The 14053-nt window shown below is 45.8% G+C and overlaps 11 non-coding genes across 11 annotated transcripts; 8 read left to right on the forward strand and 3 right to left on the reverse strand.

Moving 5' to 3' along the window:
- The first annotated feature begins 241 nt into the window (after window positions 1–241).
- Window positions 242–323, forward strand: TRNAS-GCU (transfer RNA serine (anticodon GCU)). Its single transcript has one exon. It is a non-coding gene; the product is annotated as a tRNA-Ser (tRNA).
- A 1116-nt stretch (window positions 324–1439) lies between these two features.
- Window positions 1440–1511, forward strand: TRNAT-UGU (transfer RNA threonine (anticodon UGU)). Its single transcript has one exon. It is a non-coding gene; the product is annotated as a tRNA-Thr (tRNA).
- A 1155-nt stretch (window positions 1512–2666) lies between these two features.
- On the reverse strand, window positions 2667–2761 carry TRNAI-UAU (transfer RNA isoleucine (anticodon UAU)). Its single transcript has 2 exons — window positions 2724–2761; window positions 2667–2702 (listed from the first exon to the last, which is right to left on the reverse strand). It is a non-coding gene; the product is annotated as a tRNA-Ile (tRNA).
- A 292-nt stretch (window positions 2762–3053) lies between these two features.
- On the forward strand, window positions 3054–3135 carry TRNAS-GCU (transfer RNA serine (anticodon GCU)). Its single transcript has one exon. It is a non-coding gene; the product is annotated as a tRNA-Ser (tRNA).
- Window positions 3136–4294: 1159 nt separating this feature from the next.
- On the forward strand, window positions 4295–4366 carry TRNAT-UGU (transfer RNA threonine (anticodon UGU)). The gene has a single exon. It is a non-coding gene; the product is annotated as a tRNA-Thr (tRNA).
- A 1169-nt stretch (window positions 4367–5535) lies between these two features.
- Window positions 5536–5630, reverse strand: TRNAI-UAU (transfer RNA isoleucine (anticodon UAU)). Its single transcript has 2 exons — window positions 5593–5630; window positions 5536–5571 (listed from the first exon to the last, which is right to left on the reverse strand). It is a non-coding gene; the product is annotated as a tRNA-Ile (tRNA).
- Window positions 5631–5922: 292 nt separating this feature from the next.
- On the forward strand, window positions 5923–6004 carry TRNAS-GCU (transfer RNA serine (anticodon GCU)). Its single transcript has one exon. It is a non-coding gene; the product is annotated as a tRNA-Ser (tRNA).
- A 1160-nt stretch (window positions 6005–7164) lies between these two features.
- TRNAT-UGU (transfer RNA threonine (anticodon UGU)) lies at window positions 7165–7236 on the forward strand. The gene has a single exon. It is a non-coding gene; the product is annotated as a tRNA-Thr (tRNA).
- Window positions 7237–10845: 3609 nt separating this feature from the next.
- Window positions 10846–10940, reverse strand: TRNAI-UAU (transfer RNA isoleucine (anticodon UAU)). Its single transcript has 2 exons — window positions 10903–10940; window positions 10846–10881 (listed from the first exon to the last, which is right to left on the reverse strand). It is a non-coding gene; the product is annotated as a tRNA-Ile (tRNA).
- A 292-nt stretch (window positions 10941–11232) lies between these two features.
- Window positions 11233–11314, forward strand: TRNAS-GCU (transfer RNA serine (anticodon GCU)). The gene has a single exon. It is a non-coding gene; the product is annotated as a tRNA-Ser (tRNA).
- Window positions 11315–12474: 1160 nt separating this feature from the next.
- On the forward strand, window positions 12475–12546 carry TRNAT-UGU (transfer RNA threonine (anticodon UGU)). Its single transcript has one exon. It is a non-coding gene; the product is annotated as a tRNA-Thr (tRNA).
- Window positions 12547–14053: the final 1507 nt, after the last annotated feature.

Raw genomic sequence — 14053 nt, forward strand, 5'->3', positions numbered from 1 at the left:
TACTGGCACTGCTCCCTTATTCACTGTGCAAGATCGACTCACATGCTAGCATGTTATCATGACTATTAAAAACTACAGTCCTAATGGAACAGATTTGTTAATTCTGCTATATCATGTGCTCTGTCTATTGAACACCACATATATTTGCCAGTTCTGACACAGTCTAGGAGAAACTTATGATTATTTGTAATTAGCACATCGTAAGAATTTCCTAAAAAATGAAACATAGTCACCTAAGGCAGACGAGGTGGCCGAGTGGTTAAGGCGATGGACTGCTAATCCATTGTGCTCTGCACGCGTGGGTTCGAATCCCACCTTCGTCGGAACGCCATCAGACACTCTTTTGAAGGTGGGCATGTCTCGTAGTAAAATTACACTCTCTTTCAAGACACAGCCATAATCCACTAGAAGGGCCCAACTGACTATTCCATTTTGGCAATTATGTCAAATTAAGGGAAGTGTTTTGTGCTTACTTGAAATTAGATCTTTCATGAAGTGTCCAGAGGATTGCCTTTCCCTCACTCCTGGCCTTCTAACTAACCCTGGTCGTAGTGGGCGTAGTGGGGCTCCGCGGAGCTACGCGGAGTGGGCGAGAAGCTACGCCCACTCCCGCACTCCGCGTAGCCCCACTACGCACCTCCCTCCCGCTCTCCCCTACATACATTATTTAAGCAACTACCCTTAATAAAACAATTTTAAAGCACTTACCGTGTCCGGGGCTCGTCCGGGGCTCCCTCTTGGAATAGCGTCGTCCTGGATACCAATGCGCATGCGCGGGAGGCCGCGCATGCGCATTGGTATCCAGGAAGGGACGCTATTCCAAGAGGGAGCCCCGGAAGAGCCCCGGACATGGTAAGTGCTTTAAAAATTGTTTTATTAAGGTTAGTTGCTTAAATAATGTATGTAGGGGAGGGCGGGAGGGAGGCGGGTGGCGGCCGAATCGGCTACGCACACGGAGTGGGCGTAGTGTTGCCGGCTACGCTGTCTACGCAAAATGCGTAGAAGGCAACACTACGCCTACTCCGTGGGCGTAGCCGATTCGGACGCCCAGGGTTACTTCTAACCAGTTTGGATAGATAGACTGATAAGAAAGCAGCTCTTACTCCTAAAGTTTCAGCCATCTCAAGTGTATGACTGTTGACATATGTCTGCCCCACAGAGACAGATCACTTCTAATAAGTGAGTTCTCTATCTGTCACTGATTGTGGACATACTAACTAGAGCTATCAGTATGGTCATAAATGTGAATACTCTTATGTTCTCAAATCAAAATGGAGTTTTTCCTACTTCCAAGAAAAGTGTCTTAAGCATGCTCTTCAATTTGTGCACGCATGTAGACATTCAAATGCAACTGCATTTCCATACAGAGTCTCAAAATCATAGATATCTTCATACCGCAGTAAGAATACATGAAGCGATTTACATACTGCAGGCAGGCTGGCCTTGTAGCTCAGTGGCAGAGCACTGGTTTTGTAAACCAGGGGTCATGAGTTCAAGCCTCATCAGGGCCTTTTTATATGTGAGTTTCTGTATGTTGTTTCCAAGTCATTCTTTCTAGGAGTCACACCTTGTCTTAAGTTTGCTTATTGACAAGCTTCCCTTTCCTGCTTTCATCGTATCAAGAAGACTTCATGAAAACCATTGAACCATAAACTATCGCCTCACCCCTTCCGATCGCCTGACGAACGCCTGACAAACGCCATTCTCACCCCGCCGGGCAAAGCCAAATAAGCCATGCATATTTGAAGTTCCTTTGAAAGTCAGAGCGAGGACTATGACCTCTGTTCCGACTGAGTCTGCATCCACAGAAAGGATGAAATAAGGATCTAGAAATTTCACCAAGGAGATGTGAACTTCATCCCCCTTAAAATACTTTTCCTCCCAGATGCCCCGGCTCTTAGTCAAATGAGGTTAATCTTCAAAAACCCACCCCCACTAACCATAAATATCCGACTCTCCTGCTGTCCATTCAAATGATACAAGGTATCTTGTACATAGAGAGAATGTGAGAAAAAGCAGAATCGCTTCATAGATTTGGTGACCTTGGATGGGTGGGCTGGATAAAGAAGTGAACCTGATTTCGGGAAAAGGAGTATCGTGATGGGGATGAGGAAAAGAGAACATGGACCACATTCACAAGTTAGAGAAATAAATATATTAGGTTGAATGGTTTTAAAAAGTTAACTTTGAGCATGAATTGTTTTTTTAAACTGCAAAGAATAAAAAAAATCAATGTGGGATTGGAGGCACAATCTGAGCAGAAAGCACCATAAGCTGCTATGGTGCAACTCTTATGTTGACTAGAAACATTAATATGATGACGCTCTTCTTTTGATATGTCTTTCAGTTAAATTTTATTGTAAGTAGCTGATACAGCACTGTTTGCAGCTCCTCAGTATATGGTTATCCCGTGACAACAATGTTTTCATCATATTTATTATTCTACAAATGTATTTTTAAATGCACTGATGTGGTGTTTGCATGCTATGCAAGACGGCACATCATGGAATGTTTATAAGGAGCATCGAATAGGATTGTGATATTTGCACCTGGAAGAGTCGGACACGCAGATCCTGAAAAGAAGTAAAAACTCTCTAGCAAGGGCCGTCTTTCCCCTGAGTTTAATCTTTACTTTTAGTGAAATGGTTTATGAAAAACCAGTAAGCTGCTCCAGGTGAGGCTCGAACTCACAACCTCGGCATTCCTCAATGCAAGTACTGCCGTATAAGTACCGCGCGCTAACCGATTGCGCCACTGGAGCTCACTGTTCTCATACCTCCCCAGTTGAGCCATCTAGAGCTGACCAAGTAGATACTGGCACTGCTCCCTTATTCACTGTGCAAGATCGACTCACATGCTAGCATGTTATCATGACTATTAAAAACTACAGTCCTAATGGAACAGATTTGATAATTCTGCTATATCATGTGCTCTGTCTATTGAACACCACATATATTTGCCAGTTCTGACACAGTCTAGGAGAAACTTATGATTATTTGTAATTAGCACATCGTAAGAATTTCCTAAAAAATGAAACATAGTCACCTAAGGCAGACGAGGTGGCCGAGTGGTTAAGGCGATGGACTGCTAATCCATTGTGCTCTGCACGCGTGGGTTCGAATCCCACCTTCGTCGGAACGCCATCAGACACTCTTTTGAAGGTGGGCATGTCTCGTAGTACAATTACACTCTCTTTCAAGACACAGCCATAATCCACTAGAAGGGCCCAACTGACTATTCCATTTTGGCAATTATGTCAAATTAAGGGAAGTGTTTTGTGCCTAATTGAAATTAGATCTTTCATGAAGTGTCCAGAGGATTGCCTTTCCCTCACTCCTGGCCTTCTAACTAACCCTGGTCGTAGTGGGCGTAGTGGGGCTCCGCGGAGCTACGCGGAGTGGGCGAGAAGCTACGCCCACTCCCGCACTCCGCGTAGCCCCACTACGCACCTCCCTCCCGCTCTCCCCTACATACATTATTTAAGCAACTACCATTAATAAAACAATTTTAAAGCACTTACCGTGCCCGGGGCTCGTCCGGGGCTCCCTCTTGGAATAGCGTCGTCCTGGATACCAATGCGCATGCGGGGAGGCCGCGCATGCGCATTTCTCCCGAGAAATGCGCATGCGCGGGAGGCCGCGCATGCGCATTGGTATCCAGGAAGGGACGCTATTCCAAGAGGGAGCCCCGGAAGAGCCCTGGACATGGTAAGTGCTTTAAAAATTGTTTTATTAAGGTTAGTTGCTTAAATAATGTATGTAGGGGAGGGCGGGAGGGAGGCAGGTGGCGGCCGAATCGGCTATGCACACGGAGTGGGCGTAGTGTTGCCGGCTACGCTGTCTACGCAAAATTCGTAGAAGGCAACACTACGCCTACTCCGTGGGCGTAGCCGATTCGGACGCCCAGGGTTACTTCTAACCAGTTTGGATAGATAGACTGATAAGAAAGCAGCTCTTACTCCTAAAGTTTCAGCCATCTCAAGTGTATGACTGTTGACATATGTCTGCCCCACAGAGACAGATCACTTCTAATAAGTGAGTTCTCTATCTGTCACTGATTGTGGACATACTAACTAGAGCTATCAGTATGGTCATAAATGTGAATACTCTTATGTTCTCAAATCAAAATGGAGTTTTTCCTACTTCCAAGAAAAGTGTCTTAAGCATGCTCTTCAATTTGTGCACGCATGTAGACATTCAAATGCAACTGCATTTCCATACAGAGTCTCAAAATCATAGATATCTTCATACCGCAGTAAGAATACATGAAGCGATTTACATACTGCAGGCAGGCTGGCCTTGTAGCTCAGTGGCAGAGCACTGGTCTTGTAAACCAGGGGTCATGAGTTCAAGCCTCATCAGGGCCTTTTTATATGTGAGTTTCTGTATGTTGTTTCCAAGTCATTCTTTCTAGGAGTCACACCTTGTCTTAAGTTTGCTTATTGACAAGCTTCCCTTTCCTGCTTTCATCGTATCAAGAAGACTTCATGAAAACCATTGAACCATAAACTATCGCCTCACCCCTTCCGATCGCCTGACGAACGCCTGACAAACTCCATTCTCACCCCGCCGGGCAAGCCCTGCCGGGCAAAGCCAAATAAGCCATGCATATTTGAAGTTCCTTTGAAAGTCAGAGCGAGGACTATGACCTCTGTTCCGACTGAGTCTGCATCCACAGAAAGGATGAAATAAGGATCTAGAAATTTCACCAAGGAGATGTGAACTTCATTCCCCTTAAAATACTTTTCCTCCCAGATGCCCCGGCTCTTAGTCAAATGAGGTTAATCTTCAAAACCCCACCCCCACTAACCATAAATATCCGACTCTCCTGCTGTCCATTCAAATGATACAAGGTATCTTGTACATAGAGAGAATGTGAGAAAAAGCAGAATCGCTTCATAGATTTGGTGACCTTGGATGGGTGGGCTGGATAAAGAAGTGAACCTGATTTCGGGAAAAGGAGTATCGTGATGGGGATGAGGAAAAGAGAACATGGACCACATTCACAAGTTAGAGAAATAAATATATTAGGTTGAATGGTTTTAAAAAGTTAACTTTGAGCATGAATTGTTTTTTTAAACTGCAAAGAATAAAAAAAATCAATGTGGGATTGGAGGCACAATCTGAGCAGAAAGCACCATAAGCTGCTATGGTGCAACTCTTATGTTGACTAGAAACATTAATATGATGACGCTGTTCTTTTGATATGTCTTTCAGTTAAATTTTATTGTAAGTAGCTGATACAGCACTGTTTGCAGCTCCCCAGTATATGGTTATCCCGTGACAACAATGTTTTCATCATATTTATTATTCTACAAATGTATTTTTAAATGCACTGATGTGGTGTTTGCATGCTATGCAAGACGGCACATCATGGAATGTTTATAAGGAGCATCGAATAGGATTGTGATATTTGCACCTGGAAGAGTCGGACACGCAGATCCTGAAAAGAAGTAAAAACTCTCTAGCAAGGGCCGTCTTTCCCCTGAGTTTAATCTTTACTTTTAGTGAAATGGTTCATGAAAAACTAGTAAGCTGCTCCAGGTGAGGCTCGAACTCACAACCTCGGCATGCCTCAATGCAAGTACTGCTGTATAAGTACCGCACGCTAACCGATTGCGCCACTGGAGCTCACTGTTCTCATACATCCCCAGTTGAGCCATCTAGAGCTGACCAAGTAGATACTGGCACTGCTCCCTTATTCACTGTGCAAGATCGACTCACATGCTAGCATGTTATCATGACTATTAAAAACTACAGTCCTAATGGAACAGATTTGATAATTCTGCTATATCATGTGCTCTGTCTATTGAACACCACATATATTTGCCAGTTCTGACACAGTCTAGGAGAAACTTATGATTATTTGTAATTAGCACATCGTAAGAATTTCCTAAAAAATGAAACATAGTCACCTAAGGCAGACGAGGTGGCCGAGTGGTTAAGGCGATGGACTGCTAATCCATTGTGCTCTGCACGCGTGGGTTCGAATCCCACCTTCGTCGGAACGCCATCAGACACTCTTTTGAAGGTGGGCATGTCTCGTAGTACAATTACACTCTCTTTCAAGACACAGCCATAATCCACTAGAAGGGCCCAACTGACTATTCCATTTTGGCAATTATGTCAAATTAAGGGAAGTGTTTTGTGCTTAATTGAAATTAGATCTTTCATGAAGTGTCCAGAGGATTGCCTTTCCCTCACTCCTGGCCTTCTAACTAACCCTGGTCGTAGTGGGCGTAGTGGGGCTCCGCGGAGCTACGCGGAGTGGGCGAGAAGCTACGCCCACTCCCGCACTCCGCGTAGCCCCACTACGCACCTCCCTCCCGCTCTCCCCTACATACATTATTTAAGCAACTACCCTTAATAAAACAATTTTAAAGCACTTACCGTGTCCGGGGCTCGTCCGGGGCTCCCTCTTGGAATAGCGTCGTCCTGGATACCAATGCGCATGCGCGGGCGGCCGCGCATGCGCATTTCTCCCGAGAAATGCGCATGCGCGGGAGGCCGCGCATGCGCATTGGTATCCAGGAAGGGACGCTATTCCAAGAGGGAGCCCCGGAAGAGCCCCGGACATGGTAAGTGCTTTAAAAATTGTTTTATTAAGGTTAGTTGCTTAAATAATGTATGTAGGGGAGGGCGGGAGGGAGGCGGGTGGCGGCCGAATCGGCTATGCACACGGAGTGGGCGTAGTGTTGCCGGGTACGCTGTCTACGCAAAATGCGTAGAAGGCAACACTACGCCTACTCCGTGGGCGTAGCCGATTCGGACGCCCAGGGTTACTTCTAACCAGTTTGGATAGATAGACTGATAAGAAAGCAGCTCTTACTCCTAAAGTTTCAGCCATCTCAAGTGTATGACTGTTGACATATGTCTGCCCCACAGAGACAGATCACTTCTAATAAGTGAGTTCTCTATCTGTCACTGATTGTGGACATACTAACTAGAGCTATCAGTATGGTCATAAATGTGAATACTCTTATGTTCTCAAATCAAAATGGAGTTTTTCCTACTTCCATGAAAAGTGTCTTAAGCATGCTCTTCAATTTGTGCACGCATGTAGACATTCAAATGCAACTGCATTTCCATACAGAGTCTCAAAATCATAGATATCTTCATACCGCAGTAAGAATACATGAAGCGATTTACATACTGCAGGCAGGCTGGCCTTGTAGCTCAGTGGCAGAGCACTGGTCTTGTAAACCAGGGGTCATGCGTTCAAGCCTCATCAGGGCTTTTTTATATGTGAGTTTCTGTATGTTGTTTCCAAGTCATTCTTTCTAGGAGTCACACCTTGTCTTAAGTTTGCTTATTGACAAGCTTCCCTTTCCTGCTTTCATCGTATCAAGAATCCCACTAATGTTGCAGGAATCGATCTGCTTGACGATCTTAAATCTTTCGGAATCAATTTGGCCAACTCTGGCGCGACCCATGAGAAAGGCCATTTGCTTGATCCCTTTCTCTCCAACCTGGACTATCTCACTCCCTCTCCGGCTCTTGCCCTACCTTGGACAGACCACTTTTTGGTGTCCGCGTCATGGCAATTCAACAGCCGAGCTGTGGTGGTCCCTCGAGTTCACACCCTAGAGAGAGCCTGGTCGAGGCTCCCGGTTGACATCTGGGCGGCACATTTGGAGGCCACGCAGCCCCCTCAGGGTGATAACCCGATTGTCGCTGATGCGAATTTCCATACCTGGCTCGTGGACTCTTTGGACACTCTTCTACCCAAAAAGAAACAACTTACGAGGGGGAAGAGAGTGGGTTCTGCACCTTGGTATTCTTCAGAATTAAGAACCTTGAGGAAAGGATGCAAGAGACTGGAGCGGTCCTGGAGGAGAGACTGGAGTGAGGCGTGTCGTAAAGAATATCGCGTGGCGCTGAGTAGGTATAAATCTGCTATTTGGGTGGCAAAATCAGGATTCTTTGAAGAGCGCATTGGCTCTGCGGCCAACTCTTCTAAAGAGTCATTCAGGGTCATTAAGGAGCTACTTAATGTCCCTGATCCTCTGGTTTTCCACGAGGACCCCCGCAAAAAATGCACAGAACTGGCCTCGTTCTTTAAAAGTAAAATCGACAATATATTAGCTTCCCTTCCCCGGCTAGGTGAGGTCTCCTCCTTGGAGGACAACTCCAGCTCTCAACTTAAGTTGCAATTGGTGGAGCTGGCCTCCCTTGGTCCGGTTACTAAGGAGGAAGTTTTGGCAGTTCTGAGGTCTATGAAGAGTGGCTCCCCGAAAGATCCAGCACCTATTAAGTATCTTAAACAGGTGTCATCTACCATCGTCGGCCCTGTGACGGACTTGATAAACCTGTCTCTCGCCCATGGGGTAGTTCCCCCTAGTTGGAAAGGGGCGGTGGTTAAGGCTCTTTTGAAAAAGCCTAACCTCGACCCCGCCGATCTCGCCAACTTTCGGCCAATCTCCTTGCTGCCGGGTATCAGTAAGGTGGCGGAGAAGCTGGTGAACAGTCGCCTTTCGAACTTCTTGGAAGCCAATTCCCTCCTGGCCGATTCCCAAACGGGTTTTCGCCCCGGTCAGGGGACTGACACCGCCCTACTGGCGGTCGTGGAGAGTGCGAGGAGCATGCTGGATTCGGGGGGATCAGTGGCAGTGATCCTCCTGGACCTCAGCGCTGCTTTTGATACCGTGGACCATCTGGTGCTTCTCCAACGGCTGTCGGGGGTGGGGGTCACGGGTCTGGCCCTCAAATGGTTCGCTTCCTTCTTGGAAGGTCGTACATTTGAGGTGTTGGAAGGACAGGAAAAATCATCGTCAACCCCTCTCCAGTGCGGTGTGCCACAGGGCTCTTCATTGAGCCCTACCTTATTCAACGTTTATATGGCCCCCCTGGAGAGTGTGGTACGGCCGCTGGGTATTAAAATCATCAGTTATGCTGATGATACTCAGCTGGTGGTTGGCCTTTCCCAGTCGGCGCACCATCCCGACCGGCTGCACTCATGTCTTGAAAAGATCTACACGTGGATGTGCAGCTCAGCCCTAAAGTTAAATGGCTCCAAGACGGAACTGATGCTGCTGGGGAACTCTTCTCCATCTTTGTCCCCCAGCAGCTGGCCAGACTGTCTGGGTCCGATGCCTCCCCCCAAGCAGGAGATCAAGAGCTTGGGGGTATGGCTGGAGCAGGACCTATCGTTTAAAACCCACGCCAAAAAGACCGCTGGCGTGTGCTTTGGCCTGCTCCGCTCAGCCCAGAAGATCTTGCCCTTGCTCCCAGTGGCCACCCGAAGGCTCCTCATCCAGGGACTTATCATCTCGCGGCTGGATTTCAGCAATGCGCTATTCCTGGGCGCACCCGAATCTACCCTGAACAGACTGCAGCAGGTGCAGAACGCGGCTGCCAGGCTCCTGACGGGTCTCCCTAGGCGTCAATCTGCCCGTCCCGCGTTGAGGGCATTGCACTGGCTCCCTGTGAGGGACAGGGTGAAATTTAAGTCACTCTGCATTGCCCACAAAGTTCTGCACGGAGTCGGTCCACCCATTCTGGATGAGATGGTCCAGCCCTACAAGGCCTCTCGTTCACTTCGCTCTGACCACCAACATCTCCTTCAGGTTGGCAGGGTGAAAAAGGCGAGAACTGGTGGCAGAAGGTTCTCAATAAATGTGGCTTCCTTGTGGAACTCATTGCCCTTACATCTGCGCTCGGAAGCTAGTCTTCTTCGTTTCCGTAAGCTTTTAAAAACTTCTTTGTTTTCCGTTTAATCCCTGCATCTTCTTAGTAGTGTTATGTTCTGGTAAGCGCTGGGATGCCTATTGGTAACCAGGCGCTATACAAAACTCAGAATAATAATAATAATAATAAAACCATTGAACCATAAACTATCGCCTCACCCCTTCCGATCGCCTGACGAACGCCTGACAAACGCCATTCTCACCCCGCCGGGCAAGGCCAAATAAGCCATGCATATTTGAAGTTCCTTTGAAAGTCAGAGCGAGGACTATGACCTCTGTTCCGACTGAGTCTGCATCCACAGAAAGGATGAAATAAGGATCTAGAAATTTCACCAAGGAGATGTGAACTTCATCCCTCTTAAAATACTTTTCCTCCCAGATGCCCCGGCTCTTAGTCAAATGAGGTTAATCTTCAAAACCCCACCCCCACTAACCATAAATATCCGACTCTCCTGCTGTCCATTCAAATGATACAAGGTATCTTGTACATAGAGAGAATGTGAGAAAAAGCAGAATCGCTTCATAGATTTGGTGACGTTGGATGGGTGGGCTGGATAAAGAAGTGAACCTGATTTCGGGAAAAGGAGTATCGTGATGGGGATGAGGAAAAGAGAACATGGACCACATTCACAAGTTAGAGAAATAAATATATTAGGTTGAATGGTTTTAAAAAGTTAACTTTGAGCATGAATTGTTTTTTTAAACTGCAAAGAATAAAAAAAATCAATGTGGGATTGGAGGCACAATCTGAGCAGAAAGCACCATAAGCTGCTATGGTGCAACTCTTATGTTGACTAGAAACATTAATATGATGACGCTCTTCTTTTGATATGTCTTTCAGTTAAATTTTATTGTAAGTAGCTGATACAGCACTGTTTGCAGCTCCTCAGTATATGGTTATCCCGTGACAACAATGTTGTCATCATATTTATTATTCTACAAATGTATTTTTAAATGCACTGATGTGGTGTTTGCATGCTATGCAAGACGGCACATCATGGAATGTTTATAAGGAGCATCAAATAGGATTGTGATATTTGCACCTGGAAGAGTCGGACACGCAGATCCTGAAAAGAAGTAAAAACTCTCTAGCAAGGGCCGTCTTTCCCCTGAGTTTAATCTTTACTTTTAGTGAAATGGTTTATGAAAAACCAGTAAGCTGATCCAGGTGAGGCTCGAACTCACAACCTCGGCATGCCTCAATGCAAGTACTGCTGTATAAGTACCGTGCGCTAACCGATTGCGCCACTGGAGCTCACTGTGCTCATACCTCCCCAGTTGAGTCATCTAGAGCTGACCAAGTAGATACTGGCACTGCTCCCTTATTCACTGTGCAAGATCGACTCACATGCTAGCATGTTATCATGACTATTAAAAACTACAGTCCTAATGGAACAGATTTGATAATTCTGCTATATCATGTGCTCTGTCTATTGAACACCACATATATTTGCCAGTTCTGACACAGTCTAGGAGAAACTTATGATTATTTGTAATTAGCACATCGTAAGAATTTCCTAAAAAATGAAACATAGTAACCTAAGGCAGACGAGGTGGCCGAGTGGTTAAGGCGATGGACTGCTAATCCATTGTGCTCTGCACGCGTGGGTTCGAATCCCACCTTCGTCGGAACGCCATCAGACACGCTTTTGAAGGTGGGCATGTCTCGTAGTACAATTACACTCTCTTTCAAGACACAGCCATAATCCACTAGAAGGGCCCAACTGACTATTCCATTTTGGCAATTATGTCAAATTAAGGGAAGTGTTTTGTGCTTAATTGAAATTAGATCTTTCATGAAGTGTCCAGAGGATTGCCTTTCCCTCACTCCTGGCCTTCTAACTAACCCTGGTTGTAGTGGGCGTAGTGGGGCTCCGCGGAGCTACGCGGAGTGGGCGAGAAGCTACGCCCACTCCCGCACTCCGCGTAGCCCCACTACGCACCTCCCTCCCGCTCTCCCCTACATACATTATTTAAGCAACTACCCTTAATAAAACAATTTTAAAGCACTTACCGTGTCCGGGGCTCGTCCGGGGCTCCCTCTTGGAATAGCGTCGTCCTGGATACCAATGCGCATGCGCGGGCGGCCGCGCATGCGCATTTCTCCCGAGAAATGCGCATGCGCGGGAGGCCGCGCATGCGCATTGGTATCCAGGAAGGGACGCTATTCCAAGAGGGAGCCCCGGAAGAGCCCCGGACATGGTAAGTGCTTTAAAAATTGTTTTATTAAGGTTAGTTGCTTAAATAATGTATGTAGGGGAGGACGGGAGGGAGGCGGGTGGCGGCCGAATCGGCTATGCACACGGAGTGGGCGTAGTGTTGCCGGCTACGCTGTCTACGCAAAATTCGTAGAAGGCAACACTACGCCTACTCCGTGGGCGTAGCCGATTCGGACGCCCAGGGTTACTTCTAACCAGTTTGGATAGATAGACTGATAAGAAAGCAGCTCTTACTCCTAAAGTTTCAGCCATCTCAAGTGTATGACTGTTGACATATGTCTGCCCCACAGAGACAGATCACTTCTAATAAGTGAGTTCTCTATCTGTCACTGATTGTGGACATACTAACTAGAGCTATCAGTATGGTCATAAATGTGAATACTCTTATGTTCTCAAATCAAAATGGAGTTTTTCCTACTTCCAAGAAAAGTGTCTTAAGCATGCTCTTCAATTTGTGCACGCATGTAGACATTCAAATGCAACTGCATTTCCATACAGAGTCTCAAAATCATAGATATCTTCATACCGCAGTAAGAATACATGAAGCGATTTACATACTGCAGGCAGGCTGGCCTTGTAGCTCAGTGGCAGAGCACTGGTCTTGTAAACCAGGGGTCATGAGTTCAAGCCTCATCAGGGCCTTTTTATATGTGAGTTTCTGTATGTTGTTTCCAAGTCATTCTTTCTAGGAGTCACACCTTGTCTTAAGTTTGCTTATTGACAAGCTTCCCTTTCCTGCTTTCATCGTATCAAGAAGACTTCATGAAAACCATTGAACCATAAACTATCGCCTCACCCCTTCCGATCGCCTGACGAACGCCTGACAAACGCCATTCTCACCCCGCCGGGCAAAGCCAAATAAGCCATGCATATTTGAAGTTCCTTTGAAAGTCAGAGCGAGGACTATGACCTCTGTTCCGACTGAGTCTGCATCCACAGAAAGGATGAAATAAGGATCTAGAAATTTCACCAAGGAGATGTGAACTTCATTCCCCTTAAAATACTTTTCCTCCCAGATGCCCCGGCTCTTAGTCAAATGAGGTTAATCTTCAAAACCCCACCCCCACTAACCATAAATATCCGACTCTCCTGCTGTCCATTCAAATGATACAAGGTATCTTGTACATAGAGAGAATGTGAGAAAAAGCAGAATCGCTTCATAGATTTGGTGACCTTGGATGGGTGGGCTGGATAAAGAAGTGAACCTGATTTCGGGAAAAGGAGTATCGTGATGGGGATGAGGAAAAGAGAACATGGACCACATTCACAAGTTAGAGAAATAAATATATTAGGTTGAATGGTTTTAAAAAGTTAACTTTGAGCATGAATTGTTTTTTTAAACTGCAAAGAATAAAAAAAATCAATGTGGGATTGGAGGCACAATCTGAGCAGAAAGCACCATAAGCTGTATGGTGCAACTCTTATGTTGACTAGAAACATTAATATGATGACGCTCTTCTTTTGATATGTCTTTCAGTTAAATTTTATTGTAAGTAGCTGATACAGCACTGTTTGCAGCTCCTCAGTATATGGCTATCCCGTGACAACAATGTTTTCATCATATTTATTATTCTACAAATGTATTTTTAAATGCACTGATGTGGTGTTTGCATGCTATGCAAGACGGCACATCATGGAATGTTTATAAGGAGCATCGAATAGGATTGTGATATTTGCACCTGGAAGAGTCGGACACGCAGATCCTGAAAAGAAGTAAAAACTCTCTAGCAAGGGCCGTCTTTCCCCTGAGTTTAATCTTTACTTTTAGTGAAATGGTTTATGAAAAACCAGTAAGCTGCTCCAGGTGAGGCTCTAACTCACAACCTCGGCATGCCTCAATGCAAGTACTGCTGTATAAGTACCGCGCACTAACCGATTGCTCCACTGGAGCTCACTGCTCTCATATCTCCCCAGTTGAGCCATCTAGAGCTGACCAAGTAGATACTGGCACTGCTCCCTTATTCACTGTGCAAGATCGACTCACATGCTAGCATGTTATCATGACTATTAAAAACTACAGTCCTAATGGAACAGATTTGATAATTCTGCTATATCATGTGCTCTGTCTATTGAACACCACATATATTTGCCAGTTCTGACACAGTCTAGGAGAAACTTATGATTATTTGTAATTAGCACATCGTAAGAA

Source organism: Lissotriton helveticus, chromosome 5_1, assembly GCF_964261635.1.
Source record: "Lissotriton helveticus chromosome 5_1, aLisHel1.1, whole genome shotgun sequence".
In the NCBI taxonomy this organism is placed as follows: Eukaryota; Metazoa; Chordata; class Amphibia; order Caudata; family Salamandridae; genus Lissotriton; species Lissotriton helveticus.